General features: G+C 33.0%; 2 long non-coding RNA genes across 2 annotated transcripts; one reads left to right on the forward strand and one right to left on the reverse strand.

Annotated features, from left to right (window-relative positions):
* Positions 1 to 1,138: 1,138 nt before the first annotated feature.
* LOC134245427 (uncharacterized) lies at positions 1,139 to 7,166 on the forward strand. The gene is made up of 3 exons (XR_009987427.1): positions 1,139 to 1,424; positions 3,777 to 3,965; positions 6,363 to 7,166. It is a non-coding gene; the product is annotated as an uncharacterized LOC134245427 (long non-coding RNA).
* A 10,226-nt stretch (positions 7,167 to 17,392) lies between these two features.
* On the reverse strand, positions 17,393 to 20,708 carry LOC134245424 (uncharacterized). Its single transcript, XR_009987426.1, has 3 exons — positions 20,597 to 20,708; positions 19,965 to 20,025; positions 17,393 to 17,567 (listed from the first exon to the last, which is right to left on the reverse strand). It is a non-coding gene; the product is annotated as an uncharacterized LOC134245424 (long non-coding RNA).
* Between the last annotated feature and the right edge of the window lie 2,654 nt (positions 20,709 to 23,362).

The following is a 23,362-nucleotide window of genomic DNA, read 5'->3' on the forward strand; positions in this document are numbered from 1 at the left end:
TTTGACAGGCGATTTCTCAAAGACCTTTGGACTGATCGTTATGAAACTTTCAGGATAGATAGCTTGTAGTTAAACCTATTTAAACCTGTTTTCAGTTTTTTTTATGCATGCCTTTATTTGTGAGTTATTGCCCTTTAATTGAAAATTTTGATGTCTCGTTTCCACTGAAAATCTCAAAAATGACATAAGATATTTACACGAAAGTTGGAGAACTTGTAGCCAATACATTGTAGATGTGCACAACGATAAAATTATATAGCTGATTTCTTAAAGTTTGGAAGCTATAAAACGGCAAATTTTAGTAATTTTTTTTCTTTGAATTTTTGCTACTTTTTGTGTAATAACTTTTAAACCGAGAATAATTTGGTAAGAAATATATCACAAAAGTTGTGGGTAATTACGAGAGCTTTCATATTTAATTAACGAAAAGGGGCTGGCCCCTATAATTAGGGGTTAATAGCTCATACACGCTTTTTTCTGATAGCTAAAAATATTGGTATATTATGAAAAAGTTTGACTGAAATGGTTTCGAACTTATAAAATCTTGTCATTTGATATAAAAAGAAATAAACTTCAAGCTATATTTAATTGTTTTTTTTATAAAACAAGTACATGTATGTGAGAAACCTTTCAGGAACAAGTTGTCTACTATAGCCAGCCAAGCCTTTACTGCATACATGTGCACATTTTTAGTTGATGCATCTAAAAGATATAGTTTTGATTCGGTGTTTCTTTGTTTTCTTTTTATTCAAATAATTTTAAAATGTGATGATGTACACAACAATAATTAGTACCTAGTTTAGAGGATTTTTTCGCGCTTGTTTGTAAACAACGCGCGGCATTGTGGGAAATAGGAAGGTACTAAAGACGCGATGTACTAAACACTGATTTGACCTGATTCAAATTTGTCTGTAAATGTTCCAAACAATTGAATTTTTGTATAGCATATGCCTCGAAGTCATAAAGTCTGTACATAAGTAATTTAAAATACTCAATATTACCATTTAATCAAAAATTAAAACGTCAGGTAAATATCAGGTCTCTAGTATATCCCGTTTTTAGTGTGCCCCTTCGAGTCGACGTCGGACACATGTTTGCCATGGTTTACAAACTGAAAATAGAATGATTTGTCAAGTTGAACATTTTCTCACAAAGAATCCGTTTGTAGACATGTACACTCATTTAATCTGCAGCTACGAAGTACTTTGTCACTTCTCTGGAACATTATTCTAAGCAGAATTATGCCGATTCATATATTCTAAGAATCTTGTGTGAATTGTTTACGAGGAAATTCTGACTGTCACATTAACAAGGATGAACACTCTTGACTCTGCTTCGGATTCCCCAGTGATAATTGTATCATGTGATGAAAGAGCTGACGGCGACATTTTAATGTATGATTGGCTTGGACCATTGGAATGAAGGTTAGAATATTTTTATTACTTAAAATTTACACTACTGATTACATGACAGTGACATACATTGATGTTATTAGAAATACACAGACACACCGATATATTATCTGTTTTACAGTTCAGACGCTCTCTGTTTACCTTGTAAATCCCCACAGCTTTATATTTTATTTTTAGCTCACCTCGACGAAGTTGAGATGTATACCCCAGGCGTCGGCGTCGGCGTTAGCAGGTTAAAGTTTTAGGAGCAAGTCCATTCCCAAGTAACTATAAGCCCTACCTGAACCAAACTTGCATGGATGATGCATCTAGGGATGTACACTACCAGACTTGCTTCAGATGCTCGATCTGACCTACATTTTCTAGATGAGTGACAAGGTTAAAGTTTTTGGAGCAGGTCCATTCCCAAGTAACTATAAGCCCTACCTGAACCAAACTTGCATGGATGATGCATCTAGGGATGTACACTACCAGACTTGCTTTGGATGCTGGATCTGACCTACATTTTCTAGATGAGTGACCAGGTTAAAGTTTTTGGAGCAGGTCCATTCCCAAGTACTACATGTATAAGCCCTACCAGGACCAAATTTGCATGGATGATGCATCTAGAGATGTACACTACAAGACTTGCTTCGGATGCTGGATCTGACCTAAATTTTCCAGACGAGTGACCAGGTTAAAGTTTTTGGAGCAGGTCTATTCCCAAGGAACTATAAGCCCTACCTGGACCAAACTTGCATGGATAATGCATCTAGGAAGGGACACTACGAAACTTGCTTCGGATGCTGGATCTGACCTACATTTTCCAGATGAGTGACCAGGTTAAAGTTTTTGGAGAAGGTCAATTCCACAGGAACTAAAAGCCCTATTTGGACCAAACTTGCATGGATGATGCATCTAGGTATGGACACTACCAGACTTTTCGGATTCTGGATCTGACCTACATTTTCATTCCCAAGTAACTATAAGCCCTACCTGAACCAAACTTGCATGGATGATGTATCTAGGGATGTACACTAAAAGACTAGCTCTGGATGCTGGATCTGACCTACATTTTCATTCCCAAGTAACTATAAGCCCTATTTGGACCAAACTTGCAAGGATGATGCATCTAAGGATGAATAAGCACTACCAGACTTGCTACGGATGCTGTATCTAATGTACATTTTCATTCCCAAGTAACTATAAGCCTCTACCTGAACCAAACTTGCATTGATGATGTATCTAGGGATGGACACTACCAGACTTGCTTCGGATGCTGGATCTGACCTACATTTTCATTCCCAAGTAACTGTAAGCCCTAGCTAAACCAAACTTGCATGGATGATGCACCTACATGTAAGGATGGACACTACCAAACTTGCTTCGGATGCTGGATCTGACCTTTATTTTCAAGAGACCAGGTTAAAGTTTTGGGAACAGATCAGTCGGAATGAACTTGAAGTCCTTGATATCTGCAGTATTAACAGTTATGAATATTTGTTAACAATATACATGTTTTTCACACTACATGCATAGAAATGTGTTTATGCCATCTAAGGGGTTAAACACAACTTGCAAGAATATTGTTGTTGGGATGAATACTAAATATTAGGAAAATATTATGTGAGATTTGCATTACGTAAACTGATAACATTCGTCGAGGTGAGCTTCGTAATCTTTGATTACCTATGTTTTTTAAATTTGAGGATGTAATTTCAACAGTCCTACTATCTATCATAGTGATCATACTCTATAATTCAAACTGCACTTAATGTTACAAAATATATTCAACTAATTATATATTGACAGTGTGACTGTAAGGGTGAGGGCAGATACTTATTTAGTTTTAATTTAGATTGTGCTTGTCAAGCCGCATTTGACATTTGGTGCATCCATGCTTAGTGTTCACACTGAGAGTTTATTCAAATGTTTAATTCGAATGAATTCACTGCTCGTTAAATTACTTCCCATTAGCTCCATGTGAACATGAGTAAGGATAGCTAATTCAAATTAAATAGAAATGAATTTTGAATGTAGCTTAAACATGTTAAAGAAGCTATGGGTCCAAAGTATACTGCGGAAAAATTGTGTGGAGCAATGTGCAAGTCACAATCTTCTTTTGCCAAGGTCTTATCATAAGAGCTCGCATTATGGGCAGGGATTTGTGCTGCTGTCTGGACTTGCTATAAATAGATGTTTTCAAAAAGTCTTAATTATTTAATATCATACTTTACTGACAAAAAAGGACAAATATTGCTCAGTTAAATTGCAAAAGAAATTTGTTTAAAAAAATTGTAATAATAGAAAGTTTGCTTTTTTGTTTGATAAGACTGCTGTAATGGTTTTATGTTTGTTTAATTGCCTTAATCATACATTTTTCAGTCATTTCATGGTGCCACCACTTGGGATGGTATTAGTTGCAAATATAGACTTGTACTCAGCACTTATTGCCTTTAAGAAGTATGAGATCCATTTTGTGCTAACACCTACCGTGACACAGAATCTTGGTTTATGCAGTCTCATAGGAGTAACCTGTCTAAAGCATTTAGCAATGGGATTGGAACCTGCGACGTAAGGTTCAGCTTCTTATTGATACTTTGATTTATAATATTATTTGACAATTTCACTCATTCACATACTTAGAGATGTTGATATATATTGTTGAATAGCATCAATTTAGACCTTTACTTAGCTAAGTAAACATGTACTGTGAGGTTTTTAAGGTCTCATTCATTTTATATGCCAGATGCATGTTAAGGAACATTACTGCATAAATGTTTTTGTCTTAAATTTGAAGCTCTTTACTAATATAGAGATATGTTAGTGTTAAACCTCTTCAAATTAGGATAGACCTTTACTTTAAACTCAGCAATGTGAGTGTGTTGTGTGAACTTGTGTTAGCGAGACAGTGTGTTGTATGAATTTGTGTTAGCAAGGCAGTGTGTTTTGTGAACTTAATTGTGTAAGCCTGACAGTAGCTTGACGATGTGTTGTGTAAACTCGTGTTAGCGGGACAGCGTGTTGTGTGAAATCGTGTATAAAGTGTAAGTGTGACAGTGTGTTGTGTAAACTCGTGTTAGCTAGACAGAGTGTTGATTGAACTCGTATTAGCGAGACTTCGTGTTGTTTAAACTTGTGTTAGTGAGACTGCGTGTTGTGTAAACTCGTGTTAGCGAGACTGCGTGTTGTGTAAACTCATGTTAGCGAGACAGCGTGTTGTGTGAACTCTTATTAACGAGACAGCATGTTGTGTGAATTCATGTTAGCGTGACAGTGTGTTGTGTGAACTTGTTATCCTGAAAATTTGTCGTGTGAACTGGTGTTAGAGAGATAGTGTGTTGTGTGAACTCGTGTTAGCGAGATTGCATATTGTGTGAACTCGTGTTAGCCAGACTGTGTGTTATGTGAACTCGTGTTAGGGATATTGCATGTTTTTTGAATTGGTGTTAGCGTGACAGTGTGTTGTGTGAACTCGTGTTAGCCTGACAGTGTGTTGTGTGAAATGGTATTAGGATGACAGTGTGTTGTGTGAAATGGTATTAGGATGACAGTGTGTTATCGCAACAGCGTTTGGTGCGAACTTGTGTTAGTGAATAGTGAGACAGCCTGTTTTGTGAATTCGTGTTAGCGTGACAGTGTGTTGTGTGAACTCGTGTTAGCCTGACAGTGTGTTGTGTGAAATGGTATTAGAATGACAGTGTGTTGTGTGAAATGGTATTAGGATGACAGTGTGTTATCGCAACAGCATTTGGTGCGAACTTGTGTTAGTGAATAGTGAGACAGCCTGTTTTGTGACTTTGTGTTAGCGTGACAGTGTATTGTGTAAACTCGTGTAAGCGTGACAGTGTATTGTGTAAACTCGTGTTAGTGAGACTGCGTGTTGTGTAAACTCATGTTAGCGTGACAGTGTGTTGTGTGAATTCATCTAAGCGTGACAGTGTGTTGCATGTACTTGTGTTAGCTAGACAGTGTATTGTATGAACTCGTATTAGCGAGACTGCGTGTTGTGTAAAACTTGTGTTAGCAAGACAGCGTGTTGTGTGAACTTGTGTTAGCGAGACAGCGTGTTTGTGAATTTGTGTTAGCATGATAGTGTGTTGTGTGAACTCGTGTTAGCCTGATATTTTGTTGTGTGAAATTGTATTAGCGTGACAGTGTGTTGTGTGTTAGTGTGACAGCGTGTGGTGCGAACTTGTGTTAGTGCGAAAGTGTTTTTCAGTGTTGTGATGGCGAGCTGTGTGATAGCCTAATGGCGTCTTTTGTGTCGGTAAGATGGCACGCTTTTATGAAAGTGCTATTGAGCTTTAGCAAGTGGCCCTATCTGGACACGCCTTATTATAATTGATCAGTTCTCAGATATACAGTGAATTACCGGTATTATTGTCACCATGAAATCAGCATTTACAGTTGCAATTACCTAGTTAGTAATCATAAGATATTGGTTTGCCAGTTTTAAAATTATGGTGTTCCAATGATGTGAAGTTGCAGTGTGTTAGCATGTTAATTTCAACAGACTGCCACTCTAATGCAGCTTTAAACAACACGCTGCTGTGTTTACACAAAACAAAATATCATGCAAACACAACTCTAAACAATCTGTTGAGTGTTAGCTTCACTGCATGTTGGATTCAGTGTGCTGGCATATTATCACTGACGTACATGCTAGCACATTGTCACCTCGTGCTAGTATGTTGTCATAAATACTCTAGCACATTATCCTAAACCCACTAGTGCATGATTACTTTGCACTTGTATGTTGTCTTATTAGGGGATAGCATAAATGACTGCCTTAATTGGTGTAAACTTCTTTTAATTGATGAAAGAGTACATTAAAATTTACAAATTATACACAGAAAATGTGACAATATCTTATCTCTCAATTTGATAATCTAATTTATAATCTCATGAATTGCACTTTTTATTAGTAAAAGAATTATAAATTAAAAAATTTCAATTTCTTTTGGATAGGTGTGACTCATCTGAATACTGAATTTTGATACCAAGCATGACCATGATTTGCCAGAAGATCATCTGTTTGGATGTGACATGGAATAAACAGCATAGTGAAAATAAGTCAAGTTTTGGTTTGTGAAGACAATTTTAAAACACACTGTGTATTATTTTTAAATTTTGATTTGACAACATAAATCCACAAATATGAACATATCAATTGCTCTCAGTTTTTCAAGTGAAATAGTTTTTGTAACAGAAATACATGTACCAGTAATTACATTGGAATAAATGTTATTTTTAAATATAATAATATTTTGTTTGTGTAGCATGTTGACCTCTTTATTAAGGTCTTCCCTTTCAAAGTTTAGACTTACTTATTCTAATGATTAAGATAGATCCTCTGTCTTCAGCAGGAATATAAGATCTTGTAATACATGTATGTGTATTTTTTACAGTATAATGTAAAAAAAAATTGTTATTTTGGCACATACAACTAATTAAAGGCATAAACATGTGTATGATTCCAAGGAATTCAGTACATAGGGCATGTACATGTAGTTTTCTAAAACAAGATTGAAGAGATGTCCAGTCGCATTTCAATGTCAACTCCAAAACTGTGCCTGTTGCATACTTATTAGCCCATCTGAGCTAAAGGAACCAGTAAATTTTTTAAAAACATAATTTTATCCATTATCATCATTGTCTAAAATTTCACAATATCATTTTCCAGAACCAAAGTGAAACTTGGCACAGAGCATCCTTAGTGTAGGGGATTCAAATTGTTCTTATGCAGGGCAATACCTTCGAAGAGATTTGTTTCTTTAATGCTCTAAATGTATTATATTTAGCTTGTACAATATTTGGTGGAAATTGACTTTTGAATAAGTTAGCGTAGATATTCTTATTTATGTTTATGTACAAGACTTTTAGCTTTGTACTTGATTTAGTGATTGCTGCATTCCGCCAAAGTCGCTAAAAAAGAATACACAGCTATATGTAATATGTTCACAATTATATACCTTTCAGAGAATTTTACACTCCTATTGAGGTACCACCAGTTGCTAGTGGAAAGCTTCAAATTCGAAACATACACAACACATTTCTGTGCGTTTATTATAAAAGTATTGTTCTACTTACTGATTGCAACTAATGAAGATTGTTCATCATTATTGTAAATACATTTGGATTTTTTGAATTATTATATAATTTGTTTATTTTATTTACCTATTTATATTGTATATTAAATGATTTTAAAGCCATTTTTAAGATGGTAATGTAGCAAAACACTTATGTTTCTGTAGTATGACACGTTTCACAAACATAATTGCAACAAACATGATATATCCGATATCAAAAGTCATAATATTGGAAGTTAAACTGTTGTGGATACGATTTCAAGATTGCTGTTAGAGAGAGTACCCTTTAGACCTCATGCTCACACCAAATTAAAGAATTCAAGTAAGGGTTTTTGAGACAAATCGAAAAAGAGAATGTTAGCAAAGTTGACAATCTAGACAGAAACATTTAATCTTTTGCTTATCGCTAGGAAGGAAGACCCACTCGTTGCTTTGCAACGAGCTTTGCTCTAGTTACAACTAATTTTTCTATTTTTCTTTATTTAATTAGTTTTATAGTGAACATGTTTTTAAAAGCGGAAGATATGAAATCTATATTTCTACGTTTATCATTGTAACAAACTATATAATTAATCTTAAACTTTCTGCATCGAATAATTCACGATCATTAGTTGTATACATTTTATGATCCCCATGCAGTTATGTAACACAAGCCGAGAATCCCACGCTGCCGATCGCGGTCACCAGTGTACCAGCCACCTGTGGACATAAACAAAGCAAGTGCTTGTGATTGTATTAGACCATTGTGTACAAAGACCTAGAAAACTGTGTTTTTAATTACATCGCGATTCAATAAGATTAATTCGTCCATCTTTTATACTTAATCGTAATTCCAAACACTGGTGCATAAAATCATTTTGACTTGTGTTCGCTTTCTTTGGCCTGTTCGCGCAAAATAAAAAAAAAAATTCTCTATTCTGTGTTAATATATTTTATTGAGCATTGGCGTCGGAAGCAAATTGAAAGTGGGGGGGGGGGCTAAGTGTAATAGAAATTTTTTTTTACCTTCCAAAAAAACCTGACAAGCAAAAAAAAAAAAAAAAAAAAAAGAAAGAAAAAGGAACTATTCCCCAAAGGCGAAAATCCTATTTCGGGGGGGGGGGGGGGGGGGGGTATGTTTCAAACTTTAGTACCAAAATTTTTTTATAAACAACAAAAACACCCATTTCTAACCTATACTGCTAGGTTTCTGTCGAAAGTGGGGGGGGGGGGGGGGGCTAAACCTACGAAACAACGTTCAATGTCTTTACTACGTATATATTTGGAAAAAAAAGTGGGGGGGGGGGGGGGGGCTAAGCCCCCTCTACACCACCCCCCGGTTCCGACGCCTATGTTGAGAAGGGGCAAATAATTATAAATAGTGATGGATAGTGATAGGTAATATTGTATATGTGCTACGTTTCCTTTTCACCATCAATCTTTTGTTTCTCCATTTACCGGGATATCATATTTTTAAAGATTGAATAAACATTGACAATAAAAAAAAATACTGTATAATATACTTTTATTCACGTATTTGTAATATAGCAAACAGTTTATATCCAGCTTTGTCGCTTTGTGTCTAAAGTTGTGTTGCCCGGTCCTCGTTTACAAGCACGTGGTTGCAGAGAACAGTGGGCATATGTGAAAATCCATTGTGTACTCCGATAGTTACAAATGGAAAATTGGGTTTGAAATCATGTAGTTTCTTTCATATCATTTAATTTCACTCTATCTCAGCTTGTTTAAAATCAATCGTAATCGCTTGTACATTTATTCATTGCTAGTTTTATGTATTTTGATAGCCGAATAAACACTAGCTGGGTTTGCAATATTTTTTTTTCCCTGTTTTTATCGAGGTGGATATTGTTTTATGAGTCTTAAACTTACATGCACGCGTGCATGGTAGTTGTAATTGGAGGTGACGTTTCTAATTCACGGGAAAACATCCAACATTAAATTAAGCACTTTTGAGTATGCAGTTATTTCCTACTAAACTTAAAATGTTATTGTACAAAATAATATAAACAGTGCGACATTTAACTCCGGACACGACATTTGTCCGGACTTTCGCCAACCACTTTTCCAAAGATATGTGGAAACCATTTATGTCATCTGATGGGATTTTTCAAAACTTAACACATGAACCAAACTTTACACCTGATTATCTTATAGGTAAAAAGATATTACACCTGAAATCAAGAAATCCCATGGGATAATGGTGGGATTTTTTCTCCTAACCAATATCCCACCATTATTCTGTGGGAGAAAAAGTTATTCTGTGGGATTTTTTGTCCCATAGAAGTTTGAAAATCCCATAAATGCTTTATAATGGGACAAAATCTCCCATATATTTGTATACAGAAAATAATCTTCCATCTCTTTATAAATGTGGGATTTATCCCATATTTATTTCAAAATAGAAAAAAATTCTCCCATGGGATTAAGAAACAACAGTTTTAAACCAAATAAATAAAATATTGAACAGTTTAACTACCATTAATTATTTATTTTCATTCAAGTTACTGTGTTTCCTACACCATTTTTTTTTTATTTCTTAAAATTAACCAATTTTGGGGGCAGTGGGGTAATGTTTTATTTTTCAAATGATTAAAGATTTTACATAAAATAGCACTAAAAATCAAAAGAGGTTTATCTCTATAACTTTCAGTTTTTTTAAAACTAAAAAGACAATTTCCTTGTATGTAGATTACCTTCTTTTATTCCTTGTATGTAAATTTTGAATGAGAAAAAAATGCAATTAAAAGAAACAACAAATCTTTTTTGTTTATTTTCCTCCTAATCATTAAGGTTAATTTATTGCGTAAGTGTCATTTGTCAAGCTTTACAATAAGATCAGATCCATATATGTTGTTAGATCTTTGCCTGTTTGCTGCACTAAACTGATGGGTTTCCAATTAAAAAATCACATGAAATTGGGGCGTGTCATTCACTCTGAGAGTCTCAAAGAGTTTTAAAACTTATTCAGATGAACAAACTGCAATAATTTACCTATTTTTTACTCTAAATTTTCTTTGTATGATCCTGATCATGCCTTGTTTTTGTTCCAATGACAGCTGGAAATTATTTTACACATAACGAACCCGATCTGACAAATGAACAAGAAATAATGTTGAAAAAAAATCAACCGTCTTCATTATGCACATTTACTGGTAGTTTGCATTAAAATATTTAACAATTTTACCTTTTCACTAATTTCAAAACTTTTTACCTACACCTTAATTAGAAACATATCAATAATTTTTGACAGTTCATTGAACCCGTTCAAAAATAAACATGATGAAAGGGCATGGATCCAGAAATTGCGGTGGTACTCTACTCAGTGTTTCTTATCATCCAGTTGAAGACAAGTTTTCCTTAGTTCTGTTACTTCTTTAATAAAAGTACTCTGCTGATCTTTTACTTATTATTTTTGGTACATAAAATAACTATATGCACCATTGACATGGATTCAACTGATAAGTCACATTAGGCCATTGCAAGTTTCTTCTCTGTTAAACATCTGCATGCACCTTGATTTTGGACATCCCATAACACATAAAATAAGAGATTCAGGCCACAGTTAGTTAAAGCTCACTGTTAATAGCAGCACGGATGCAAATATAGCAGAATGATATTGGGTATTAAACTTTTACTTCAGCAATCTACGTGTAATTTAAAAAAGATGTTAAACCCGCACGCATACTCGCTAAACTAACTTTAGTGACTATGTGAGCAGATCTAACATCTAATTTTAACTAGATTGGTACTTCAGTGGCTTAAATTTATTCAACTTCTTTCAGGAATTCAATTTTCTTGTCATAAATGCATACTGTCAATTATTATGCTTCCTGTCAGTTTGTCTCTAAGACATAACCCATATACCCTACTATTCTTGCATTATGTTCTTAGGATTTAAATACACTGTAGCATAAACATACTATGCCGAAATAGTGCTCGACTATGGGTGCCACTGCACATGTAGCTCTCCCGTCTGTCAATATATATTATTTCGGAGAGCTACAGTTCTGCAGTACTTAACACTTCAGATGAAAAATTGACATTCAAAATAATTCTTTTAAAATAGTTTCTTGTAACCCCCCCCCCCCCCTTTCAGTCAAATACTATTCTCTAAAACTATCTGCACATTATACATAAAGCATGGAAAGTTCAAAATTAAAGAAAAAGATTATGACGCACGTTGCACATGGTGACATTATAATAGGGATGCATAATATTAATATTAGTGTAGTATTTTGCATGTACTATATGCCTACATGTATTATAGTAGTCAGGGTTTGACACATTGACATAGTGCACTCGCCTCCGGCTTGTGCACCATGTGTCAAACCCTGACTACATTTTCTTTTTAATGAAATATAGTTAATTAACAATATAGGCTTAAAATCTTTTCATTCAATTCATGGAATACTGGGGGTGAATGAAACATTAAGTCTTATTTGGTCATTAGACTTATACTTTAACATCTAAACTAATCTTTGTTGTAATATTTGAGTTTATAGTATGATATCATCATAATTGTTTTAAATGGGTAGGGGTGTTTTCAAACATTCAAAAATAAATCAATATAGATTAAAAAAACTTTTTACTACTAATTTGAAAATTGTCTCAAAATCGCCAACACAGGTAAAGTTTGACATCTGGGTATTTCACTGTGTATTAAACCACTTCCTGTGTATAGAAATTAGGTGACAGATGGCCACAGGTAGACTGATAGCCCCCAAGGCATTCACACCTGTACAAAATAAGCCCCTCCTTCACCTGGAATTTACCACCCAGTAAAAAATCTCTGCCTTTAGGCATAGTGCATGCAAAATAAAACACTTAGTCTATTAAATAAATATGCACACTTCATGAGTTCCCTAGTTCATTTAATAAAGGTACACATCCCTTCATTTTAGATTTTAAGGAAATATGCAAGGTACCTTACCTACTGATAATTTTTCAAGAAATTCTAAATTTAATTTTATAATACATGTACCATATTACATATTTTTAGACAAAAAATCAGCATACATTTCCAGGGATTTTGAAAAGATATTAAAGTTTGAAAATTTTTGCATTATTCAAAGAAAAATGTGCAAAAATTACAAAACATAAATTCCAGATTTTTTTTTCATCAAAACTGTTTTAGAGGAGATTTACAAATCCTTATATAGACAATAAAAATATTGCACACAGGTCCTTCCTTTAGTGGAACTCTTCAACTCCAGGGAAGAACCCAATAAAGTGCAAACTACATTGCGCATGACCTTAAATGCCTGTTTATCAATTATGTAAGAGGAAAATAGATTAAAGAACTTGTTCTAATTAAAATAATGAAAAAAATCCTTATTTACGCCTAAGTTTAATTTTTAATTAAGAAATTTGACAGATGAATAAAAAGAGTAATATACAATACTTATTAAACTAATTCTCTAACTTAGTTCCATTCATTAGATATTCAATATTCAAGTCAACACTCTTTACATGAATGAATTATCAACAGTTTTGTCCTTAAAGTTTTCAATGGATCCACAGATCATGAGATGATGTCTCCTTTTATGTGTATATGTATATATCTGTGTATACTGAAAAAAAGAAAGTTGCTGTGTGATGAAAAGGATAATAAAGAAGTCTCTGATGAGACTGTAGCTCTACTGGTCTGTATGCATAACAAAGAAAAAGAAGCACTTGGATTTGAAACTTTGCAACAGACAGCATTAAATAGAATTATGTATCTAAGTGTAGTCTACTTGTGTACCATATTACATTGAAATCATACCAAAATTGTAGGTGGAGTAGCGTTTTAAAGGAATTTTTATACAGAAATTTCTATTTTTAGTAACCATGGCAGCACCGTTCATTAAAATAAAAAAAAACAAAAATACACTATGTACCTTAGTGCAGTCTACTTGTGTGCCAAGTTATATTGAAATCAGAATAAAACAGAGGAGTAGTGTTTTGAAAAATTACAGACAGATGGACAGCTAGACAGACAACTAGACGCCACGGACAGACAACGGATGGACAGCTAGATGGACAGACAAAGGGACACCTTCCTATCTCATAAGCTCTTCTGGTCTCTGACCAGTAGAGCTAAAACAAGAGGCCCATGGGCCACATCGCTCACCTGAGAAGCTTTGACCATGCAATTCTTAACCATGGGTCTTAATTTGGACAATTTAATTCCCTATTGTAGCCCCGCCCAACTCCCAGGAGTCATGATTTTAAATAATTTAGAATCTACACTACCCCAGGATGCTTCCACATAAGTTTAAGCTTTTCTGGCCCAGTAGTTCTCTTGAAGAAGATTTTTAAAGACTTTTCCTATATATTTCTATGTAAAACTTTGATTCCCTATTGTGGCCCCGCCCAACCCCTAGGGGTCATGATTTGAACAATTTAGAATCTACACTACCCCACTACCCCATGATGCTTCCACATAAGTTTCAGCTTTTCTGGCCCAGTGGTTCTCTTGAAGAAGATTTTTAAAGACTTTTCCTATATATTTCTATGTAAAACTTTGATTCCCTATTGTGGCACCGACAACCCCCAGAGGTCATAATTTGAACAATTTAGAATCTACACTACCCCAGGATGCTTCCACATAAGTGTCAAGTTTTCTGGCCCAGTGGTTCTTGAGAAGATTTTTTAATGACCCCACCCTATTTTTGTCTTTCTTAATTATCTCCCCTTGTGAGAGAACCTGGCCCTTCATTTTAACAATTTAAATTCCCCTTCACCCAAGGATGCTTTGTACCAAGTTTGGTTAAAATTGTCCCATTGGTTCTTAAGAGGAAGTCGAAAATGTGAAAAGTTGACAGACGGACAAAATGTGATCAGAAAAGCTCACTTGAACCTTCGGCTCAGGTGAGCTAAAAATTATCAAATTTGATTTTTTTCAATATTTAAGAAATAAAACTGCAGAATTCGATTGTAAATGGTTGGTTGCATATTAATTATTCAAAGTAGTTTTTGTTGTATGGTTTGAAAAATTCTATTACATTGTATTCCTTAATTCTTTCTATTCTCATAAAGAATTACCTTTGCATTTCTTGTATTTACAAGGGGGACAAATCTTCAAGGTACATGTACACTATGTCAGTATATATATATCTTCATTTTTTGTTAAAGGAAAAAATAGAATAAATCATACAATATCAATTACATGTATAATAACAAAGCATGGATTAAATTTTCACCAAATTTAGAAAATGAATTGAACATGTTGAGTATCAAACTATCAATCGATCACTCAAATTTCTCAATCCAGCCAAAATGACTGGTGACACTAAAATTCACCCTAAAGAGGTTGAAGTATAAAAATATTAATTATTTTCATCTCTAAATATACCATAAATGAAACTTTGTGCATGCTCTGCATACATTTACCAGTATCTGTACTATTATAATAGTAGTTTTGTGCCCTTGAGAATTTTTCATGATGTCAGATGATGCCATATTTCCATGTCTGTTTTTATACGCCTGTCTTAAGACGGGACGTATTATGTTATGTACATGCATATAGGCTTCATGTTCGTCCGTCCATCTGTCCATTCATGTCCGGCTCATAAATTGAATACTATTAGGCCTAGGATTGTCAACTAATACTTCTTGGGTAGACGGTGTGACACGCACAAAAAGTAGGTTGCTCTGACCTTTAATAAAGATGATATGGCCAAATATGGAAAAATCCTGTCCAGCCTATTTCAAGGTCACTGTGACCTCATAGTTGCTTGTATTAATTAAGAGTTCTTGATGGCCATATTCCAGATAAAGATCTTTCAATTGATTTAATGTAATTAAAAGAAATTAATGTTTTAGTGAATGATTAAAACTAAATTAGTATTGTATAATATAATTAAAGCTAATTATACAATGTGTTCATTGAAAAAAAAAAATTACATTTCAATTTTTATTTATATATATTTGCAACAAATTTCAGTCATGTCTCACTTAGAATTTTATAGTCTAAAGAATATGATTGATTTTTTATTTTTTTATTAGCCTGTAGCATTTCCATTATTTCACAAAATATTCAATAAACAATTTAAAGCTGCATATAGATATTTGTTAAGCTCTAACACAATTTAAAATTATATGATGTATTATTAGTTATAATTAATCCCTACACTGTAAGTCTCTTAGAGATGTATATGTACAATATTTTCAACATGATAAGAAATGGAAATTAGATCATTGAAATCTGTGTCAATCTGTTAATCAAGGTTATCTGATTTTCTTTCACTCTAACCAATTTAATGATTATTGAACAATATTTGACGGACATATCATGCTGTGGCAGGGCACTTTATTTTTCTCTGTGGTAACTCTTTGAAAGTTAGGAGAGTTGATTTCCTGATAATTCTACGGGAATGTAAATTAGGCAGGTCAATAGGTCAGGAGCTAAGAAGGCAAATCTCATGTGCACCCATCTCTGTCTGACGCTTAGGAGGCCTAATATGCATGTAATTCTTGTGCGGCTACCTTTGTGTTTGAAGTCAGTGGGCGATGACTATTGAAATTGGCATGGGAGTCCTTGTGTAATTTAAATCTATGCTACATTAACAATTCAGGTTATACTGCAACATTCACGAAAAAGTGAACTTTATTTCTTAAACATCCAATTCCCTATCAATTCTAATAAAAAATCATTATTATTAGTAATAAAGCTAGAATGTTTTTTATTTCATTTCAAAGTAATAAAAATATTTTTACAAATAAATATGTAAAATAAAAAAGTCTTAGCATTTGTGCCTTTTAATATTTACTTAGACATAAGGATCAACATGCACACAGATGTATAATTTTCAGAGATTGAAAAAAAAAAAAAACATTTTAATAATTGATTATATCAATAATCATGTGGGTACATGTCTTATGTAAACTTCAGAGGATCAGCAAATTTTCTAACAGAGATTAAGTAATTTGATATTTGGATACTTCCAAACAATATAAGTATGAGTTTTTGGGTGATTAGTTATGTCCATCATGACATGTAATAATCATTAATTAAAAAATAGTATATCCCATTTGGGCGATTGGTCCCAACCTGTTGACAGCCAAAAAAAAAAAACAAATAGGGGAAGAAAAAAAGGAAATAGTACTTGCAACACACGCAATGTTTGTTAATCCCTATAGTACACTACAGTAGAAGAATACTTTTAACCTGTCTGAGAGAAGATAATAATTAATTTTCTAATCAGTAATGCTGATGACTGTAATCAACAATGATCAAGATACTTATAAACTGTAACTTGCAAATTACAGACAAAGTTAGACATGACAATATATTTCTAAGTACAATCACCAGCTTGTGTACACATTCAAGTCATTGAGAATATTCGAACGAACGAGTACTACAACGTTATTTTATAATTGTCATTGAGGAAATTCGAACGAAAGGATAATATTCGGATGTGTATAATTTTCTGACGATTATTTACTTTGTTAACTTGTATAATGTACTACTGAATATCCCCATCGACTAGACTGCTAGCTTTGCAAACACTTTACAGTGACAGAAATTCATAACATCTGAAGACACTGTAAGTCTGTTTATAAAATCAGAGGAAACGCCAACGGGATGATCTTATACTAGATCTTTAGTCCAAAAAAAATCTATGATCCATGTAGTAACATGTTTTTAATGAAATAAATAACAAATTCAATAATTCTAAATCTACTTACAAAAATAGAGCAGGTCTTTGTCAACATCATGTGGAAATTCCAATATCCTCATAATCTCTTGTCGTAGCTATTCCACCTAAAAATTAAATAGAAAACATTGGTAATATAATGATCATCAATAGGTCCTAAAGTGCAGAACTTAGTTATAAATAGGAAGAATTTCATTGATTGTCCTTCACATTGTTATTGAAATTACTTCTAATAACCTCTACCTCAAGTGGAAGTTGGCTCCAAAGGGCAGTAACTCAATCTCATTATTGAAGGAGTAATTCTTATAATGAAAGATAACTCTTACTTCATACCTTCTATAGTCTATTTCTCAAAATGTAGTAAATAATCTTCAGCTCTGATCTCTCTCTCTTAACTGAAACTCACAGTCATTCATCCAGTCTTTATAATCCCAGTACACAACCTAAAATATCGTTTGTTTAGAGATTATAAACCTGTTCTTATCAGCTCCTTAGTTTATTAAACAATTATACAATGTAAAATATAATTCATAGATGTTCTTATTTATAGCCATAAATAAGTAATTAAATATATATAAAATTTAGAAGTATGGCTGATACAGTTATAAATATTTTAAGTTAAATAGATATTACATACATTTCAAATGAACATTTAGGCAATACACCTTACACCAAAAACATTAACATAAACAATGTATGAACATTTTAAAACATGCACAAGACATAAACATACTTCCATTAATAATTACAATAGACAGTTATGAATGCATCATATAAGAAAGAAGACAGATCGACTGATGTATGTTCAAATTGTTGAAATAGTAAATTGAAAGAAAATGAAATATTGTGACTTTTTACTACTTGAAAGAATTCAATAATATCCATTTTTACGATTCTAATGAATTATTTTACATTCAACCTTTTCAGCCGTTGAAATTTTTTGACTTATTTCCACAATTCCTAGTATTTTTGATAATGAAAGCAAAGACTTTACTTTAATAAATGAGTAATATGCTTCTCTTGTTAGACAATTATGGATATTTTCTTAAATTCTGAATTGACTTATAAAAGTTCCCTTTTTTAAGTCATCTGTGTACGTATATATACTTCAGTCTTCTATCTTTTTTGTGTGTTATATTGTGCATTGTGTGTGAACATTTTATTATCATCAGCTTCTTTTCTGGGACTGCTGAACCAGTGACAACCAATTTTGGTATATAGCATCTGTGGGTAAAGGGAAACAAACAGTCAAACATTGTGAATTTCATGCCCACCCCCGCAGCCTATGGGACGGGAGCAAAACCATCAGAATTAATGCAATCTTTAAATAATCTTCTTCTTTATGCTTGGACAACAGTCACACTTTTGGCACTAATGTAATAATTACAGAGCCCTTTAGCAAAATTAAGTTCTAAATTGACAGGGATTCTGGAGGAAGAGAGGAGATTTAGCTAGTAATCATACAATAAAAATGCATTATTACTTGGAAAATCTTCTTCTTTGCCCATGAGTTGTCTTTTACATATTTACTTTTATACCGGTAGATCCTTTACATTGTTGTATTGTACTGTTTTATTATTCAGCTGATCACTATGGCCATTTGACATCTTGTAAATTTATTTAAAGGATATGCTTTAAAAAATTGTTATTAAATGCCATGCAATTTTGTGAAACAGTGTAAAATTATCATTATTGAAGATAAAATAATTGTATGCAAAATTTCTTTCCCTACCAAGTCATTTGCCTGCAAACTGGACAAATATTAGACTTGGGATCTGTATATCTTGGTGTGTTTCCTCAGGCCCAGCAGTCTCTTATAGATTGATCTCTGATTTTTTTCAACCAAACTTTGGCAATTAATGTTCCTGGATGAATTCCATCGGCCAAAAGGGAAAAGTTAGTAAATTTCCTGAGTTTTGATGTTTTCTTTGTTCCTGATTTTGTTTTGGAGGTTTTGTGTAGATCTACAGAAAATGCTGGTGAATGGGTTTTAAGATTGGAGTTGATTTCTTTTATTTTGTTGTTTAATTTAAAAAAGTTGTTCTTCTAGTTCCTTATCTTGTTCTTCAAAAATTTGTGGGTTTGGGTGTCCTTTCTTTATATTCCATGCTTTTATTGAGTAAGGTGGTACTTCTAAGATGGTGACTTTGGAGCAGGGATATTTATTCATAATTTTAATTATCTCATAAAATTTTGTTTGAATATTTTCTACGACTTCATTTTTATTTTGGTTCAGACTAATGTACTTATTGTTTCTACTGGTCAAATTGCAGGTACCTAACCAGACATAAAGCCACACATTTCCATATTTCCCGATTTTGTTATCTAGGTTTCTTTTGAGCCACTCAGTACTTTCCTCAATCTTCGCGCCACTTTTAGAAAACCAAATAATGTCACACTTAGTCGTTATTGCTCTTTCGAGCCATTTTCCCTTACTATCAGAGAGGACAACAGGCTGGTATATTTTTTTTCCAGATGGTTCTGGTGCGGGAAGGTTTAAAAATTTCAAAAGTTTTGACTCAGTCATGATGTAGTTGTCAGAGGAAGGTAGAAAGCAAGATGGTAGATGACGTCACGGAAGGATTATATATATGTGCACAAAATTGATTGTTAAATGAATTTTTACCATAAATGCTGTGCAAAATGAAACACAAACAAAACAAAAATGAAGATTGACACACACAAAAAACAAAGAAAATAAACTAAATATAAAAGATGAAGAAAATTGAACTAAAAATAAAAGACGAAGACATTGAACGAAAGAAAATAAAAAATATGAAATAAAAATATGATACGTATATAAAAGCAGTTAATGCTTTCTTGACAAAACATGTGTTTACCTTCTATGGAAATTTCAGTCACTCTGTAATTTCACAATGTGTCACTGTAATTTCTAAACTCCTAAAATTAGAAAAAAATATTTATAATAGCGAGCGCAGCGAGGCGGCGCGAAGCGCCGCTCGCGTAGCGAGCAATAGAACTCCTAAAATTAGAAAGAAATATTTATAATAACTTTAATTCAGAAGTCCATTGTCCAATTGCCTTCTATACATCCATATGTATGTAAAAATACATGTTCTTGTGATTAGTCGAAAAAGAAATAGACTATATCAAGGCAGGTAATTCGATTTAAAGAAACATTCTGTGTTGACCAATCTTCCTACTCTTTAAAAAATACGTGGGAAAATGTGCAATGCTACAGAAAATATTTTACAGTTCAATAAAGATTAATAGCATGAAAAAATTCATTTAAAATGTTTACATCTGTGATATTTCTTCATGATGCCAAGGAATCAAAGAAAATACCAACGCAGCGACCTTCTCGTGCAAATATAATTTACCTGTTCTTCATCGATTTAAAATAAATGAACTGGTTTTAACATCTTTTTGACAAAGCACAAACTATATCCAATCACAAAAATACCTTACACATCACTGTCATCAACAACAAAGTCCATTAAATACTACTTACCACGATTTAACTATAAGATCCAATATCCTTCCACAAATCGCATGCAGTAATGGCTACCTAGTGCTTCCGGTTGTTACTATTTTAAAATCAAAATGGCGTCAATTGGAATAGCTACTTGTCGCCGTTTTTTTTTATTTTCCTTGGTTGGCATTGGGTAATTCTAGGGATATTATTAAAAATGCATCCTTCTGCACAGAATTTTTAAGAAGTGAATCCATAGATAGAATATTGCTGCTTCTTTTTATTTACTGGTTTATCTTTTTTTTAATTTAGACAATACACAGTTAACGAGCAAAAAAAAAAAAGAAATGAAATAAATTATCAGGCCTATTTTTTCAGATTTTTCTTGTTGTAAACACTACCATGGGTAATACCCATGGTAGTATTTACAACAACAAAAATTTAAATAATGGTATTTAAAATATCCAATACCAAAAATATTAACATTTTAATATAATCGGACATCGATCATAATCATTGAGAACATGATAAGAAGGAGAAGAGTAGTGGTGGGGGGGGGGGGTAGTCTCTGTGTATCTCTAAAATAAAATGTTTCCCTTGCCGAAATGAAGAAAACTTTATTTGCATGGTCAGCGTTTGAAAGTCCAGTCAGCAGTACATAGCCTCAATAAAGCCCCGTCTTCTTTTTCTTCACGGCATTTTGATATATTGTTAACCTTCTACATGTATGATGTTCAAAATCGTATCATTCACCAAATATCCTTCATGTGATAATCAATAGCGAGTAACCTATAAAATTTTATCTCTTCAAATCCCTTTTTTGTGAAACGTAGAATGAAAAATTAAAAGCTATTATACGAGTATTCATTTTACTTTCATAAACATGATTCAAGTTTATATTTTCAATTTTTTTGACAAAAGTTGGTATTATCTGTCCTTAAGGGGGGGGGGGGGATATATACAATTTTATATTTATTGTTTGCTATCAATTATGAATGGCGTAAAAATGTTGGATTTAATTTTTAAATTGAAAATAAAAAAAAAAAGTTATGACTTAATCAATCCGGAGGTTTGGTAAAGCATGGAGTTTGTTTTCATGAGATTCAGTTGTTAATTCGACTCTCTGAGTGTTAATATCCCCTGTGTATGTTTTGTTAGTTCCAAGCAAATTGTGACAGTTTTGCTACCCGGGGAAAACAAAAGACTCTTAATTGCCTCTAGGTATATACATACATGTATCATACCCTATCGAGATCTGGGGTGAAGATATTGGATTCTTGGATGTTAGCAAGGGAAGGGGGGGGGGTTAGGTTTAACAGCAGACTTAAGTTGCTTTATTAGTATTCAAACATTTACTGCAAAATTAGGAAAAAACAGGTTATACTACAGAAGTTGATAATTGTTTCTGTGAAATAAAACTCAGATGACAAATACATTTAAAAAAAAAATCACATTGAGCTTATCTTAGGATCGACAACCCCGTCCAAAAATATAGTTCCGTCCAAAGCTAAAGCGTTTAGAAGTCAACAGAGTCAATATCTCGAAGTGGGGTCTTGTGAAGCGTTTATGAGTATGTCCTATTTTTGTTTTTATCGATAATATAAAAATGTATCATTTATAAAATTTAATAGCTTGAACTTTAGCTAAAAGAATATATATGCCCGATCTGGGACACTAATCATAATACGACACTCTCTACAGAGTTATGTCCCTTTCTAGTACATAAGTTATAGATTTAAAATACTTATGGTCTTTATGTTTACCTGATTTATTTTTTCATCTAAACAATAATAGCCAGTGTAACTTTTAATTTAAGAAACTTTGGACGAAAAAGAATTTTTTTGAAAGTTTTATTGAGAAAAATCACAATTTATAGATCATTGATTTAAATAATAGTAAATAATCGAAGAGGTATTCTTAGAACTGTTAGTATATAAAGAAATTAATGTGTACTTTATATTGTATATCATCAATGTACATGTTTTAATGTTATCCTAGAGATCACATGTTGCTCATCCACGAACGATTTATATGTGAAATTGAAGAAATAAATGGAATGAAAACAAAATCGTTAAAGATATTCCAAATGTAAGTTCTGTGTGAAAAGTATGTACACAACTACTTAACATTCCTACCAATAATATTGTATTCAAAGTGTACAAACAGTACATTTCACATAGATGCAGAACTTGTGAAATAAACTAAAAAAGGGAAACTTGCACTGTTGTTTAATATCAAGCATCTCAGTTTTTTTTTATAAATATGTATTGAAATCTTACGAAATAGTTCAAACTTAGCACTGCACATCAACACAAAATATAGAATAAGAGCAATAGCATGTACTTTCTAAATGTAAAATGATAAATTGTAAGAGGACTGAAATTTCCATAGGGAGAATCTATCATCATGTTAATTACTCTGTCAATCGGACTGATGTGTTCTTTTGAATGAGCATAACTTTTTTATTTCTCTATGAAATTTTGCCAGTTTGGTATTATTTTGCTCGCAATGGCATGTACTTTTTAAATGTAAATTGATAAATTGTAAGAGGACTGAAATTTTCATAGGGAGAATCCATCATCATGTTAAACTCTGTCAATCAGACTGGTGTGTTCTCTTGAATGTGCATAACTTTTTTATTCCTCAATGAAATTTTGCCAATTTGGTACTATTTAGCTTGCAATAGCATGTACTTCCTAAATGTAAAATGATAATCTGTAAGTGGACTGAAATTTTCATAGGGAGAATCCATCATCATGTAATACTCTGTCAATCGGACTGGTGTGCATGTCACATTACTCCGAT

This window comes from Saccostrea cucullata, unplaced genomic scaffold (assembly GCF_032062105.1).
Source record: "Saccostrea cucullata isolate Sc308-1 unplaced genomic scaffold, CSIRO_AGI_Scuc_v1 ctg4879, whole genome shotgun sequence".
Taxonomy (NCBI): Eukaryota; Metazoa; Mollusca; class Bivalvia; order Ostreida; family Ostreidae; genus Saccostrea; species Saccostrea cuccullata.